The sequence below is a fragment of the Mesocricetus auratus genome, unplaced genomic scaffold, assembly GCF_017639785.1.
Source record: "Mesocricetus auratus isolate SY011 unplaced genomic scaffold, BCM_Maur_2.0 Super-Scaffold_100003, whole genome shotgun sequence".
Taxonomy (NCBI): Eukaryota; Metazoa; Chordata; class Mammalia; order Rodentia; family Cricetidae; genus Mesocricetus; species Mesocricetus auratus.
The window spans coordinates 99,778,686-99,791,941 of NW_024429188.1; the positions used below are offsets into that span (position 1 = coordinate 99,778,686).

At 41.3% G+C, this 13,256-nt stretch overlaps 1 pseudogene; it reads left to right on the forward strand.

Annotated features, from left to right (window-relative positions):
- Positions 1-3,242: 3,242 nt before the first annotated feature.
- Positions 3,243-3,983, forward strand: LOC101826676 (annotated as a pseudogene).
- The last annotated feature ends 9,273 nt before the right edge of the window (positions 3,984-13,256 follow it).

Here is a 13,256-nt window from a genome sequence, read left to right on the forward strand (position 1 = left end):
CAGATTCTTCAAAGGGTAGGTCTCTTCTCCTCTTGTTGCCTGGTGAAGAGTATTGCAAGCATTCGATGAAACAACACCGCTAGTCATAAATCATCTAGCTGCATGATTGGCCAAGTGACAAAACTTTGGCCTGTGAAAAACTAGAAGACATTAGGATAAGTACATATGTGCATTGGCTTGGAGATGTATATGAAGGGATTAGTAAAAATTTCTAAGCCACAGATACATATTTCATAACCCTATCCCAAAATGATAGCATGGGAGAGTTTCCCATTCTTTTCAGCTCAGATGACTGACTTGTGAGTGGAACAGAAATATACATGCACCTTCTCTAGTTTGGAAATAGAATATTTGACAGTTATATAGAAGTTGAAAAGCATATCAAATTTCTAATAGGACATGTGGACTGTCCTCAAATAGCTTTTAATGCAATTGGAAAGACGAGGGTGACTCTGTTATTCAACTCAAAGAAAGTCCACAACAAAGGATGAAGTGAATAGAAGTTACTGCATTAAAGTCCTGCACCTTAAGTTCCGGGAACACAGGAAGTGAGACAGTACTGTGCTGTGGAGGCATGCACCTGTAATCTCATCACTCATGAGACTATGTCAGGAGGATGGTGAGTTCAGAACTAGCCTGGGCGCACAGAAAGACCTTGTCTTATAAGTAGAAAAGTTTTATAAGCATCTAAAAAATCAAGTGGAAAAAAGATCCTGAAAGTATGTGATTTGTGTTTTGACTGGAAAGCTAGTTTGTACATACAACATGAAAGGGAATGGGACATTTTGATTGACAAAGGAGAAAGAGACTAGGAATAGACTCCGTATGGTGGGCTAAAAGGCAAAGAAGATCCTTAATTGCCTAGGACAAAGTATGTGAGGAGTTTGGCATGGCCTGGTAGATTCCCACTTGGCCTTTTTGGTGTGGTCTTAAGAATTTGGTTTGATACTGGGTATGGTGGCACAAGAGCCTTTAATCCCATCACTCAGGAGGCAATGATGTCGGTGGGTTTGAGGCCAGTTTAGGCAGGCTAGACACAGCTACCTAGTGAGACCCTGTCTCAAAAAGCAACCAAACAAAACCAAAATGAAAGGAAGGAAGGAAGGATTTGATTTGTGCGGTTGGTGTAGAGACAGCTCAGTGTGTAAGAGTTTTGTTGTGCAAGCATGAAAACTTGACTCAGCATCTAGGTAAAATGCCAGGTGTGTCCATGTGAGCACTTGACACCCTAATGCTGACAGTGAAAAGGAGACAGGAAGATCACTGTGGCTTACTGTCTACCATATTAGCTAATAAAAACTGAATTCTGGCTGCAGTGAGAAACTCCATTTCAAGGGTCTCAAGAGAATAAGACAGAAAATGTTGTCCTCCTCTGGCTGCCATATCCACAGACACATGCACATGCATGCCTACACAGACACACACACACACACACACACACACACACACACACACACACACACACACACACACACTAGCACGTGCACACGCGCAACTTGAGTTCCAGATTCAAGGGAGAGGCATCCGGATCCAAACAGCATACTGACATGAAGAAAGCAGTGTTGTAGGACAATTAGAGTAGGATTTATGGGATTGCATATGGCCATCCAGATGGCAAACCCTCCAGTTACAAAGATTCTTCCTTGCCCTTACAGTGAGCAGTGAGATGGCTGTAAAGGGAAAAGACTGAACACTGGCAGCAAATCAGGCTGGGATGGAGACTAGGACCTAACAGAAGTGTTTCACATTGGAAGGACACACGCTTTCAACCAGCTTACAACAAGGCTGCAATGCAACATTCTGGTTTAGTGTACCCAAAGGAAACCAAGAGATCATATAAACCCAGAAATACAGAAGAGGTAAAACAGTAATAATCTATTATTATCTGGCCCTGTGCCTACCACTCCAACCCAATTTTCATTCACACCACTATGACTGAACTGCCGACATTCATGCTTCTCATCCATTCAGACTTTTGGCCAAAACATGCTTTCTCTCATTGTCTTGAATCCATCTTTTGTAGGTAGAATGGCCACCAAAGATATTCAGGCCATAATCTCTGGATTCTGTGACCATACTATTGTGTAGCAAAGAAGACTTTTGGAAATGTAACAGTGTATAGACCTCAAGATACCAAGGCTGATGCTGAGTGGTCTGAGAAGGTCAGCTCCAGTCAGAGAATTTTTCTTGGCTGTAGTTAGAGAACTACAGAAAAAGGAGAAAAAAAGGAAATGTCAGGAACACATGAAATATGAGAGCAACTCACAGCCATTATATGCACTTTTGCTGGAAGGAGACGTGACATGAAAATTGTGGGAAGGGATGAGGGTGGACTCTGGGAGCAAAGATTGGCTGACAGCCAGTTCTAGTGCGGAAATGAAGACCTCTATCCCACAAGGGAAGGAAGTGACTCTGCTGAACAAATGAACAGGGGAGAAAGCAAATCCATCCCCCAACCCCAGAGACAAATGCAGCTAACATGTCTTAGGCCTTGTGACACTCAAAGCATAGAAGCCATCCAAGTCACAATGTTCACGGATTCATTTTTCGCCAGTGGAATAGTAAGATAGTAAATGGGTTTTCTGGAGCTGCTGTGATGGAGCAGTAGTTCACAGCACTAGCTATTCTTCCAGAGAACCTGGCTTTGTTCCACAGTACCCACATGGTGGCTTACAACTCTTGCCAACTCTAGTTCCATGGGATCTATGCCTTCTTCTGGCCTCTGCAGGTCAGGAAGGCTTTGGAACTGTGTGATCATGTGTTGCTGGAGACAGGATGATTAGAAGATATTAGAAAACTTGGTCACTGTATGCAAAGAAAAAACAAGGATTACACAAGGGTAATCATAGCATATTCCTTGGGTCAGTGGTGAATGTGTTTCCAGTATCTCAAGGATGATAGCTCTACATTGTGGTATAGCTCTATTGTGCAAGGGAGGATGTTATAAGTAGAATAGATGAAAATAGACTCATGTTAATTAATGAAAAGATAACTATGTATGTATGTTATTTAGAAACACGGAAACAGTTAAAAAATATAAGCTAAGAGGGCTAGTGAATGGGAATCTGCCACACATGCGCAGTGAGGCCTGTCTGCCTGGCCTTCAAGGTTTCACCTTGTTCTCACCAGCCAGCATTGCTGGGTTTTTGGCTTATGCCTTGCAGCTGCAATGGATACAAGTTTGGAACGTGACAACTTTGAAAGATATTACTAGGAGACTAAAGTCTATTAGAAATATCCAGAAAGTTACCAAGTCTATGAAGATGGTGCCAGCTGTGAAGTACATTCATGCTGAGTGGGAGAAACCAGCTCAGATGTACGTAACAGTAACAGACTCGTTGACTCTACATAAGAAGGCTCTGATAGTAAGGGGCCTGAGGACAAGAAGAAACACACACCTTCTTCTCAGTGTGTCCTCTGATCGAGAGCCTTGTGGGACTATTCATTCCTCAGTGACTACACTCATAACCCCTGGAAAAGAAGTTGTTTGTTAGCACTGATGAAAAACTCAGGGAAATATTTTAAAGGTCTCAGTCTGACAAGTTTTTGGTGTCATTCAAAGACTTGGGGTGAAAACACTTACTTTTGGAGATGAGTAAATCATTGCTCTTGAACTGTTACATTCTGCATGTGAGTTTGATGAAGGTGCTATCATTTTTAATCAGTTCAAGTCTGCTGTCTCCTATAAGACAGAAGAGAAGTCCCCTTTATCTCTCAATATCATTACAACTGCTGAGAGCATGAGCATTGAGGATGACATTGTTGCTGATATGCTGCAGAGTTACCAGAAATCCAATCTGTACATCTACCTGAAGGAGTCTGCCACCAGTGAGCACAGTGCGAGGCTGATGGCTATGGATACCATCAGCAAGAATGCCTCTGATATGATTAATAAATTGGTGCTGATGTCTAACTTCATCTGCTCGGCTATCATCACAAAGGAGTTGATTGAAATCACTTCTGCGGCTGCTTCTCAGGATTAATGAAAATCAAGCTGCGTCCTTAGACAAGAGGTAAAGAAGGAAAACTCAGCAAGCTGATTTTGACTCGCTGCTGTCTTTGTCAGAAGAAATATGGTCCACTGAGATGCAGAGACAGCAAGGTGTTTGTAAATTAACTTACAACAAACAACTTACAAGAAAGAAGGTAGGAGTTAAATGTGGCATGTATGTGGGCTAAGAACAGGAATCTAACTCTTTAGAACAACGTGGCATACTATTGCAATGCAGCATACATCACTTTTGTAAAAACAAAGACTATTGCTTGGAGATTTGGCTCATTGGGTACAGGTGCTTGTTGTACAAGCAAGGGGACCTGAGATTAAATCCCAGAACACATGTTAAAAAGGCAGATGTGGTCGCATGCGTGTTTGTAATTCCAGCACTCTGGGTGGTGGTGTGGAGTCAGAAGGATCACTGGGTTTTGCTGACTACCAGTATCACTTCAGCTTCAGCAAGAGAGTCTGTTTCCAGGGAATAAGGCAGAGGGTAATAAGCAGGAGCCCTGACATACCCCTCTAGTTTACCCTCATGGGCATGTGCACCGAAACACATCCTACAACATACACAGACATGTACACACACACACACACACGCATACACACACATACACACACACCAATTATTTGGAAAAATAATCAGTGGTGGCTGTGATGTTTTTTTTGTCAATGTCATACAAGCTAGGGTCATGTGAGAAGAGGAAATTTCAATAGAGAAAATGCCTCCATAATATTGGCCTTTTGGCAAGTTTGTTGGGCCATTTTGTTTTCTGTTTTTAAATGATTTGGAAGGGCCCACCTCACTGTGGCATAAAAAAGGTAACAGAGCACGCCATCCAGAGCAAGTCAGTAGGCACCATTTCTCTATGGCCTCTGCTTTAGTTCTTGCCTCCAGGGTCCTGCCGGGACTCCTGGCATTGATTTCCCTTCACGATGGATTGTGAGCTGTAAGCAGAAAGAACCCCTATCCTTTCCTGATTGCTTTTGGTCATGGCCTTCATCACAGCCTTGGAAAGCAAACTAAGACAGTGTTTAACATGAGATAAAAGGTTGTCGCAGCCCATTTTCTGAACTGTGTGCTTCCAGACATCCTGTAGCTTCCTTCCACAGCAACTGGAGAGGAAAGAGTGTCAAGGACTCCATTGTGCTGAAATCTTAGGTAGCTCACAGGTTGTCCATCTGATGAATGGTCCTGGAAGATAGGATCTACAGTTTTATTTAATTTTGACAGTTTAAATTAGATTTTTAGCTTTATTGAACTTTATGTTAAGGCTTTTATTTTTAAAATTATCATACAAAGTAATGGGTTTGGGTATTGCATTCCCATACTTACTTTGTTATTGTTGAACCTCCTCCCCCCTCTCCCAATTTCCCCTCCCTCCTCCTGTTGGTCCCCTTCCCTCATTATGCTAATTTTGTGGTAGTTTGAATGTAATTGGCTCCCATAATCTCATAGGGAGTGACACTGTTAGGTGTGGCTTTGTTGGAATAGGTGTGGCCTTGTTGGAGGAAGTGTGTCACTATGGGGGATGGCTTTGGGATTTCCTATGCTCTGGATACTGCCCAGTATCTCAGTCAACTTCCTGTTCCCTGCAAGCCAAGATGTAGCTAGCACCACGTCTGCCTGCATGCCAACATGCTCCCTGCCATGATGATAATGGATTGAACCCTTGAAAATATAAGCAAGCCACCCCAGTTAAATGTTTTCTTTGTAAGAGTCGCCGTGGTCATGGTTTCTCTTTACAGCAATAGAAACCCAAACTAAGATAGCTTTCATGTCACAGATACCCTGTAACCCTCTTTTGTCCCCTCACTCATCATTTAATATTGTTATTCTCCTCTCTCTGTGCCTTCTACTCTACCCTCATGATCTATACACATACCTCCACATATATACACATACATAAAATTAAAATTTAGAAACTATGTTCGAGAGAAAGCATGCAGCATTTGTCTTTCAAAGCCTGGGTTTCCTCACTTTATGTAGTAATGTTCTGTTCTTTAATTTTCCTGCAAATATCAGGGTTTCATTTTTCTTTGTAAGTGAATAGAACTTCACCATGTTTATTGACCACAATTTCTTTATTTATCTGCTGATGGACATCTCAGCGGAATCCACACCTTGGCTATTGTGACTGGTGTGAAACAGCATGGATTTGCAAGTATCTCAGTGGTAAGATTTAGAGTCCTTTGGGTATATGTCCAGGAGTGGTATAGCTGGGTCACATGATAATCCTACATTTAATTTTTTGAAAAAGCCCCATGCTGATTTCCTTAGTGGATTCATCAGTTTTACAGTTTTAAAAAAGAAGAGCGTGGAGTGCACCAATTCTGAGCAGGAAATAATTCTGAACATGGACATACAAGATATTAGCACAAATCTTGTTTAGGACAAGGTTCAGTTGCATAGGTGGGTTCTTTGTAGCAGTAGAGTAACCAAACCAAACAACTGTATTTCATTCATAATAGTAATCAAACCAAACAGCTGTATTTCATTCATAATAGTAACCAAACCAAACAGTTGTATTTAATTCAGAATGACTTTCACTGAGGTTGTCCTGTCTGAATCCTATAAGGCCAAGGTCATGCAGCTAATGTGTGAATAAAGATTGGGTAGCCAATGGAATCTAGGACTGACTTGAGGGAACCCCCCACTTGGTACCACTGCACAAAAGTGCTTTTGCTACTGGAGTTTTTAGGGTTAAGTGTGGGCGGTAACACTCCCAACAGGACAAGTTTGGCTATTATGTTAGTTAGGGTTTCTATTGCTATGAAAAAAAAACCCCATCATAATAAAAAAGCAACCTTTGGAGGAGAGGGTTTATTTCAATTCACTGTTCCACAAGACAGTCCATCACTGAGGGAAGTCAAGGCAGGAACTTAAGGTAGGAGGAGCCTGGAGGCACGAAATGAAGCAGAGGCCATAGGGGAGTGCTGCTTACTGCTTGTCCCTCATGACTTGCTCAACCTGCTTTAATTATCCCAGGAGTGGTACCACCCACAGTGACATTAACCATTATTTAAGAAAATGCACCACAGGCTTGTCACAGGGTAATCTGGTGAAGACATTTTCTCAATTGAAGTTCCCTCTTCCAAAATGACTCTGTCTTATATCAAGTTAGCATAAAACTAGCCAGCACGACTACCCATTCCCAACCTGCCAATTAACAGGGACATGTAAGGGGCAGTTGGGAAATGGCTCAGTGAGGGAACTACTTGCCACTTAAGGGTGAGAACCTGAGTTCAGTTAACCAGAACTAATTAAAAGTAAATCTGGACACAGAAGTATAAACAGCTGTTATCATTGCACTCCTGCTGTGAGATGAATGGTGGAGACAGTAGCATCCTTTGAAACAAAAGGGCCAGCAAACCTAGTATATAAGTACTATATATATATATATATATATATATATATATGTAGACAAGAGAGGTTGTATTAAAGAAGATGAGGGCTGATACCCATGGTTGTCGTCTGACCACCACACACGTGCCATGGCACATGAATTCTCTCTCTCTCTCTCTCTCTCTCTCTCTCGCTCGCTCGCTCGCTCGCTCGCTCTCGCTCTCTCTCTCTCATTCACACACACACACACACACTCTACAAATATTAAAAGTGGGCTAGTGAGATGGATCAGAGTTTAAGAGCATGTATTGCTCTTGCAGAGTTCCTAGTGCCTGCACGGCAGTTCATAACTATCTATAACTTCAGTTCCATGGAATTCAACACCCCTTTTTAATTAACCTCTAAGGATACCAGGCATGCATGTGGTACACACACACACACACACACACACACACACACACACACACACACACACAGGGAAACACTAGTACATATTAAGTAATACAATGAACTAACATAAAATGATTTAAAATATAAGCATGTATTAGTAAAAAGCAGAAACGAGATTTACTCAATGTGGCCATATGAAGAAGAGGAATAAACAAAGGGCCCTCGGATCCTCAAGTCTGTCTTCAGATTACTGATATGAGATTTGGGTTTAGAGGTCAAGACATGTGCATAATGAGCAGTCTGCTCAGGGTCTAGTCTCACCCTATCATTGGCACACCGTTGTCTTGGTTGTGTCCTGCAAGGCAGTCTGACAAGTTGTCAGGTGAGAAATCTTCTTCTTCTGGCTGTCACCAGGGTTTCCCTTAGGCAGTTTCATTCCTACTTTCATGTCATGTGTACGTATATATTAGTATATGTATGCATATCATTTGACTTATATATAGTCTAGGAATCACAAATGTGGGAAAACATAGTATTCGTCTTTCTGCAATTGGCTTAAATTGCTTAATGTGTTGATCAAATTGCTTAATTTATCTGACTGCATCCATTTTCCTACAAATAACACAACTTCATTCCTTAGGGCTGAAAACCTCCATTGTGTATAAGTATCCAAGAGCAGAAAAATGAGTAAGGACAATGCCCCAGGATGTTGTGGCCCCTCCACTCTGAGAACAAACCCTTGATTAGCAAACTCCCGCCGCTTCCACCTCTGCTGCTGTCGCTCCTCCTCCTCTTCCGACTTGGTTATTTATTCATTCATTACATTCATTAGTTTGGAGACAGAGTTGTGCTATATAGCCCAGGTTACAAAGTGGATTCAGGCCTCGAACTTGCAGCGGTCCCCTCACTGTTCTCTGCCTCCTAAGTGCTGGGTGCATGCCTTTGTGCCTGGCCTCAGTTTCAGCTCCTGCAAAAGGCCATCATCAGCCTGTCCTACTCCCAGTCTCTCTTCTCTTGAAGGACAAAATAAATGCCAATGAAGAAAGGGCCACCAGAGAAGACAGGCTGAGGCAGTGACAGGGAGGGAAATCAATTTCAGGTTCCCAACATGCTCATCTGATAAGATCCCCATATCTGAGTCTTGCCACTGCTGGCCTTCAGGGCAGAGGATACACTAACAAAAACACAGGGCTGGTCATTGGCCCTTAACTGCCAAATAACCCACAGTAGGAGTGTTACAGTATACAGTTTACCAGTCTTCCAGGAAAAAAACCAAAACGTGCTTCCAGTGCCAGTCCCACTGAATTTTCTCTAATTTCTTCAACCAGACATCTGGTAGATGAATGCCATCCAGACCGATGCCCAAATCCCTATCTTAGGAACTCCTGCCAAGCTAAGAGGAGACTGGGAAACTTCCTCCCTGTGGGAATACCAGGAGGAGCTGAGCTGGGTAAGTCAAAGAGATAAATGATGAAGTCTTTGCTCCAGAGTTTTTCAAAGGTTAGCTCCTGGAATGCTCTCATTGTTAGAGCCAGCCTTGGCAACCCATAGCAGTGCTTTCAGGGCTATAACCCGGTTGGTAGAGTACCTGTCTAGCATACAGAAAGCCCTGGTTTCCAAGTCCAGCATTGCAGACATCTTGGTAAACTTATACAGTCTCAGCACTCATGGGGTCGAGGCAGGGGAAGTAGATGTTCAAGAGACACTATTTTTTTTAATTGAAGCATGGGATGGAAGAGATGACTCAGGAGTTAAGAGCACTGGGTGATTTTCAGGAAGCCCAGGTTTCAATTCCTACCACCCATATGGTGATTCGTAACCACCTGTAACCATAGTTCAAGGGGATCTGATACCCTTTTGTGTCCACTCAAAGCACTGTACATACACGGTGCAGAAACATACACACAGGAAAAACACCAGTATGCATTAATTTTTTTGTTTTTACATCTTAACCAAGGCATCCCCTGTCTCCTTTGTTCAATGTGATAACTGTGGTATAAGAGATAAACTGAAATTGTGGGGATCTTGAACAGTGCCTGGAGGAGGGGTACCTCATCTCATCTGGAGGACATGAAGTCAGACAGGTTTTTCAAGAGTAGGTAATGCCCAAAATGACATATTAACCATGGCAATAAACCTATAATGATCAAGTCAGGTAGTCAACTGTCAAGGAATTTAGTGTCCAATGAGGAGGACAAACAAACTCAGACAATAAACACCTTCTGCATTAAATGCCTGTGGAAAGGTAAACCCAGGATTCTATGGGAACCTAGGGACTTGCATTGCTCAAAGAAATACAAGAATGGACAGCGGAGGAAAAATAGAAGTCCCTAACATGTCATTTTGGTTTTCTAATATATGAGAACAGGCAATTTGGGGAGGGAAGCACTTTGAAGCTTGAGAAGGGACTTGGCAAGTTAGAGTTACAGTATTTTGGGGCTGGCAAGATGGCTCACCAGGTAAAGAGAGTTGGCACCAAGCTTGACAACCTGAGTTCAGCGTTCAGAACCCAGACAATGAAAAGAGAGAACAGGCTTCCCAAGTTGTCCTGCGTCATTCCTGTACATCTGTGTGCACACACAATTCAATAAAATAAATGTAAAAAACAAAAAGAAGGAAAGAATTTCTAGTTTCCTTTTTCTAGGGGTGGATAAGTCAAGAGTGTTTTCAAAAATCTTGTGTTCCCTGTCTCGTAAAACCAAAACAAAAAAAAAAACCTTGTGCTCTGAACTTTTTCTGTTAGACACTGAATTGCACCCCCCCTCCTCCTCCTCCAAAAACAAATCTCTTACATTGAAGTCTCAGACCTTGTCATTCTCAGAATGTGACTGTATCTAGAAAAGTGCCCTTAAAGTGGAAATGATGCTAAAATGAGATGATTATAGTTGCTCTTGTTAGTTTTATATCCACTTGCCACATGCTAAGTTCATGTGAGAAGAGGAAGCTCAATTGAGAAAATGCCTCCATAAGGTCTGACTATAAGGGATTTTCTTAATTAGTGAATGATGGGGAAGGGCCCAACATTTTGTAGGTGGTGTCACCTCTGGCCTGGTGGTCCTGGCTTCTATAAGAAAGCAGGCTGCATAAGCTATGAGGAGCCAGCCAGTAACCAGCACCCCTCTCTCCGTGGCCTCTGCATCAGCTTCTGCATCCAGGTTCCTGCCCTGCTTGAGTTCCTGCCCTGATGTCCTTCAGTGATGAACAGTGATATAGAGTATGAACCAAATAAACCCTTTCCTCCCCAAGTTGCTTTTGGTCATTGTGTTTCATCACAGCAATAGTAACTGCAAGTGAACTCTAATCCAAGATGGCTTATGATCTTATAAAAATGAGAAATGTAGATGTAAATAGTTACAAAACAGTTACTATGAAGACAGAAGTTAAAGATGCCCTTTCACAAACCAAGATAATTGGCCTCAGAAGCACCCCTCCCTGGTCCCCCGCAACAATTGTATCTTAGAATACTAGGCTCTGGAAGTATGAGAACATAGAATCTGTTGTTTATGTGTGTAAAGTCTGTTGTAGTCTCTCATTGTCGTCCATAACAACTAAGAGACAATTGTTTACACTGATTTTAGGAGGACTCTTGACTCCCTGATTAGTTGTTTAACATCTTTATTTTTGTTTGAATAGATTTTTCTATTTTGAAGGTGACCTTTGAAAATAAGAGACCTTTAAAAACATTAAACACTAAATCAATAGAAAGATCATGTTAAATAGATTGCCTATTTATATTAACTTGCCTTGCAGTTGTTATGTTGGGTTTTCTATCACATCTGGCCTATTTGGGACCAGAAAGATGAGAAAACATGAAATAATAGAAAGCAGGTTAAAAAATAAATGTGTAGAGAAAGAAAGGATTTGGGGAGTGAGTGTATCCCAAATCAGCAAGGTGAAGTGGAAAAGGATGTCTGTGCATATACATATATATGTATGTATACATACATACATGTATATGCATGTGTATGTATACATATATATATGTGTGTGTATGTATACATTTATATGCACACATATATAGATATATAAAATGAGTCACTGATGATGTAGTTTAAAGAACGAATTGCCCTTAAAGAACTGACCCAGAATCATATTAGTTGGCAATCATAGTACCTCTGGGAAGTAGGACATGTTAATCCTCTTTAAAATACCCTCAATGGGATAAAGGGGATCACATAAAACCTACATAGCCAAAGAAACAGTTAACACATTAAAGAGAGAACCTATGGAATGAGAGAGAATATTTTCAAACCGTACACCAGATAAGAAGTTCATACCCAAATTTGGTAAATTCACCACAGCCAGAAGTTGCACATGTTCAAATCCGCCAACTGAGACTTGAAATATCTTTTAAAATTGTGCCTGTAGTAAATACAAGCAAACCTTTTTCTTGTGATTATTCCTCAAACAAGACAGTTTGACAACTGTTTACAATATGTTATGTATCATATGTAATCTAGAGATGATTTTCAATGGTATAGGAGGATACACTGAATGTAAATACTATGCTATCTCAAATATGGAACATGAGCATGTGCAGATTTCATGTGTGTGTAGGGTCCTGGAACCAATCTCCTATAACTATGAAGGGACAACCACATATCAGGAACTCAAGCAATTCAGTTCCCCATTGAAAAAAATGCAACAGTCTACCTAATTGTGCAAAAAGAGACTAAGAGTATAGGTTAGCAAGATGCCCTGGATTCTATTCGCAGCACCAAGAGAAGGAATGGAGCAAGGGAGAGGAAGGGGTAGAGAAGGAAGAAAGGAAAGGAGAGGAAGAAATGGGGGAAAACAAAAGAAAAGTAGAGGAAAAGACCTAGGCAAATTGATGTGGCATTTGTTGAAAGTGGCGCGGAGAACAGAGTGGAAAAAGACATACAACTCCTGAAAGCTGTCCTCTGACCTGAATATGTATGCATGACACAGGGCCTCCACTCCATCCCATGCAAAATAAATAATAATTCTCAAAATAGAAATCAGGAAATTGAAGCAGTATATTGACAAGATTTCTGTGCTTCCATGTTTGTTGCCAAGATAAGGAATCATCTTAATTGTTCCTTAATGAGTGCATGGAAGAGAAACTTTGGTGTAGACAGACAATGGACTATTTTTCAACCTTAAAGAAGAAGGAAATGCTGCCATTTTCATCTGAGGGATGATACAATAATTTAGAACCTTCATAGTTATTTAGACACAACAGTTTTGGTATCAGGTATCATCTGGTTTTGGTATCAGGATGATCTTGGCTTCATATAACAAGTTACATTCAAAACTTTTGAGGAATTAGAAGAGCGAATTACTAAATGAGAAGAGACATCTGAACATCAAAATAGAAGGACACACACAAAAAGAGCAGAAAGTTCAAAGAAGAGTGTAAGGAAGTGACTTTAGCATGGCTTATTAGTATTAACATGTCTTAATTATATAGATTAAAGGGATTGCTGTGGTGTCTTGGCAATGCATACATTCTACATTGGTAATACCCATCCATCCTTCTATCTTCACTCTTCCACCACAGCCGTC